The sequence below is a fragment of the Eriocheir sinensis genome, unplaced genomic scaffold (genome assembly GCF_024679095.1).
Source record: "Eriocheir sinensis breed Jianghai 21 unplaced genomic scaffold, ASM2467909v1 Scaffold100, whole genome shotgun sequence".
Taxonomy (NCBI): domain Eukaryota; kingdom Metazoa; phylum Arthropoda; class Malacostraca; order Decapoda; family Varunidae; genus Eriocheir; species Eriocheir sinensis.
The window spans coordinates 418,966-423,792 of NW_026110297.1; positions in this window are offsets into that span (position 1 = coordinate 418,966).

Sequence of the window (4,827 nt, forward strand, 5' to 3'; positions counted from 1 at the left end):
CAAAGGTACCAGAGCCTTCAAACTAATGCTAATTATGAACTTTACATTTCTGCCCGAAATCGTGCCAAATCTATTCTCCGACTAACCAAAATTCTTTTCATTAATAGAAAATGTCAAAACCTTGCTTTCTAACTCTTCCTGTGACTTCTGGCATCTAGCCAAAACATCTCCTCCAACTTCACTTCTTCATCTTTCCTCCACTCTCAGTCCTGACGGCAACACTGCTGTCTCATCTATCTCTAAGGCTGAACTCTTCTCAAACTTTTTTTTAAAAACTCCACTCTGAACGATTCTGGGCATATTCCTCCTACTCATCCCCCCTCTGACTCCTTTATGCCTGTTATAAAGATTCTTCAAAATGATGTTTTCTATGGACTCTCTGGCCTTAATCCTCAGAAGGCTTATGGACCTGATGGAGTGCCTCCTATTGTCCTTAAAAACTGTGCCTCCGTGTTGTCACCCTGCCTGGTCAAACTCTTTCGCCTCTGCCTGTCAACATCTACCTTTCCTTCTTGCTGGAAGTATGCCTTCATACAGCCTGTACCTAAGAAGGGTGACCGCTCCAATCCCTCAAACTACCGTCCTATAGCTTTACTTTCTTGTTTATCTAAAGCTTTTGAATCAATCCTTAACCGGAAGATTCAAAAGCACCTTTCCACTTCTGACCTTCTATCTGATCGCCAGTATGGGTTCCGCAAGGGGCGTTCTACTGGTGATCTCCTAGCCTTCTTAACTGACTCTTGGTCATACTCTCTTAGCCGTTTCGGTGAAACTTTTGCTATTGCGCTAGACATATCAAAAGCTTTTGATAGGGTCTGGCACAAATCTTTGCTTTCTAAACTACCCTCCTACGGTTTCTATCCTTCTCTCTGTACCTTTATCTCCAGTTTCCTTTCTGACCGTTCTATTTCTGCCGTTTTAGACGGTCACTGTTCTTCCCTAAATCTATTAACAGTGGTGTCCCACAGGGTTCTGTCCTATCTCCCACTCTTTTTCTGTTGTTCATTGATGATCTTCTTCCCAAAACGAACTGTCCTATCCATTCCTACGCCGATGATTCCACTCTGCATTACTCAACTTCTTTTAATAGAAGACCCACCCTTCAGGAACTTAACGACTCAAGGCTGGAGGCTGCAGAACGCTTAGCCTCAGACCTTACTATTATTTACGATTGGGGCAAGAAGAACCTGGTGTCCTTCAACGCCTCAAAAACACAGTTTCTCCACCTATCCACTCGACACAATCTTCCAAACAACTATCCCCTATTCTTTGACAACACCCAGCTATCACCTTCCTCAACACTAACTATCCTCGGTCTATCCTTAACTCAAAATCTCAACTGGAAACTTCATATCTCATCTCTTACTAAATCAGCTTCCTCGAGGCTGGGCGTTCTGTACCGTCTCCGCCAATTCTTTTCCCCTGCACAGTTGCTGTCCATATACAGGGGCCTTGTCCGCCCTCGTATGGAGTATGCATCTCATGTGTGGGGGGGCTCCACTCACACAGCTCTTCTGGACAGAGTGGAGGCTAAGGCTCTTCGTCTCATCAGCTCTCCTCCTCATACTGATAGTCTTCTACCTCTTAAATTCCGCCTTGATGTTGCCTCTCTTTCTATCTTCTATCGATATTTCCACGCTGACTGCTCTTCTGAACTTGCTATCTGCATGCCTCCCCTCCTCCCGCGGCCCCGCTGCACTCGACTTTCTACTCATGATCATCCCTATACTGTCCAAACCCCTTATATAAGAGTTAACCAGCATCTTCACTCTTTCTTCCCTCACGCTGGTAAACTCTGGAACAATCTTCCTTCATCTGTATTTCCTCCTGCCTACGACTTGAACTCTTTCAAGAGGAGGGTATCAGGACACCTCTCCTCCTGTATTTGATCTTCCTTTCGGCCACCTCTTTTGTTTTACTTTACGAGCAGCGAGTAGCGGGCTTTTTTATTATTATTGTTTTCTTTTTTTGTGTGCCCTTGAGCTGCCTCCTTTGTTGTAAAAAAAAAAAAATATATATATATATATATATATATATATATATATATATATATATATATATATATATATATATATATATATATATATATATATATATATATATATATATATATATATATATATATATATATATATATATATATATATATATATATATATATATATATATATATATATATATATATATATATATATATATACACAAAATACACATAAAATAATGTAAATTTGTATCAAAATATCGATACAATAACACATAAAAAATCATAAATTTGTATAAAAATATATATTCAAAATACACATTACATATTACACAAAATTTACATTATTTGTAAATACGTAAAAAAATATATATACAAAGTACACACAAAATAATGTAAATTCGTATCAAAATAAATCAACAAAATACCTGTAAAATAATATAAATTTGATTGAAAATATATTTACAAAGTACACATAACTTAACAAAAATTTGAATTACAATACATACAAAAATACCCAGAAAAAATATAAATTTGTATGAAAATAGATATGCAAAATACACATAAAATTAGTTAAATTTGTTTTAAAATATATATACAAAATACCCATAAAATATTGTAAATTTGTAACAAAATATATAAACAAATACACATAAAATAACGTAAATTTGTATAAAAATATGTATACAAAATATTCATTAAATAATACAAATATATATAAATAATATATACAAAATACACATAAAATAATGAAAAATCGTATCAAAATAAATAAACAAAATATCAATAAAATTATATAAATTTGTATGAAAATAAAGATGAAAAATACTCATAAAATAACGCATATTTATATAAAAATATATAAACAAAAATATACATAAAATGATTAAATTTGTATTAAAATAAATATAGAAAATGCACTTACAATAAAGTAAGTTTGTATAAAATATATATATATATATATATATATATATATATATATCTATATATATATATATATATATATATATATATATATATATATATATATATATATATATATATATATATATATATATATATATATATATATATATATATATATATATATATATATATATATATATATATATATATATACGAATACATATAGAATAACGTAAATTTCTATGAAAATATATATACAAAATAAACATAAAATGATGTAAGTACGTATAAAAATATATATACAAAATACACCTAAAATAATGTAAATTCGTATCAAAATCATTAAACAAAATTTCAATAAAAGAATGTATATTTGTTTGAAAACAAATATATAAAATACACATATAATAACAAAAAATTGTATAAAAATGTATACAAAAATACAAAAAAAAATTAGATTTGTATGAAAATAGATAAACAAAATACATATAAAATTACGTAAATTTCTATTGAAATACATAAACAAAATACACATTAAACAATGAAAAAATATATGAAAATATATAGACAAATAAACATGAAATAACTTAGATTTGTATGAAATTTATGTACAAAATACACATTAAATATATAAGAATATATATAAATATATATATATATATATATATATATATATATATATATATATATATATATATATATATATATATATATATATATATATATATATATATACATATATATATATATATATATATATATATATATATATATATATATATATATATATATATATATATATATATATATATATATATATATATATATATATATATATATATATATATATATATATATATATATATATATATATATATATATATATATATATATATGTATGTATAAAAAATATATATATAAAAATACATTTAAAATAATTATATTTGTATTATAATAAATATACAAAATTCACATACAATAAAGTAAATTTGTATTGAAATAGATGCAAAATACATATAAGACAATGTAATTTTTTTCAAAATATATATATATATATATATATATATATATATATATATATATATATATATATATATATATATATATATATATATACAAAATACATATAAATTGATGTAAGTACGAATAAAAAAATAAATACAAAATACACATAAAATAATGTAAAATCGTATCAAAATAAATAAAGAAAATACCAATAAAAGAATGTGTATTTGTATGAAAATAAATATATAAAATACCTATAAAATAACGTAAATTTGTATAAAACTATATACAAAATAACACAAAAGTAATTTAAATATGTATTAAAATAGATATACAAAACACACATGAAATAAGCTAAATTTGAATTGAAATATATATGCAAAATAGATAAAATAATGTAAATTTGTATCCAAATATTTAAACAAATACACATAAGATAACGTAAATTTGCATAATAATATAAAAACTAAATACACATTAAATAATGTAAATACTTATAAAAATTATATACAAAATACACATAAAATAATATAAATTCGTATGAAAATAAATGAATAAAATACCAATAATATAAATTAATATATATATATATATATATATATATATATATATATATATATATATATATATATATATATATATATATATATATATATATATATATATATATTTTTTTTTTTTTTTTTCGTGGAGACGATCGAAGTTTTCGCGGAAATGATCGGGGATTTCGCGAAGATGGTCGGGGATTTTGCCCCTCCCCAAAAAACACGATTGGGTTTTTTGTTGAAACGATCGGGATTTTTGACGAAAACGATCGGAGTTCTCGGGAAAACAACCTCTGTAATATTATCGTCGAAATTCTTTTAATGTAAAGAAGCGCAGCACGTGCTAAGGTTAACGGAAAGAACTGTCAATCCCGCCCTTCGGCCAACAGC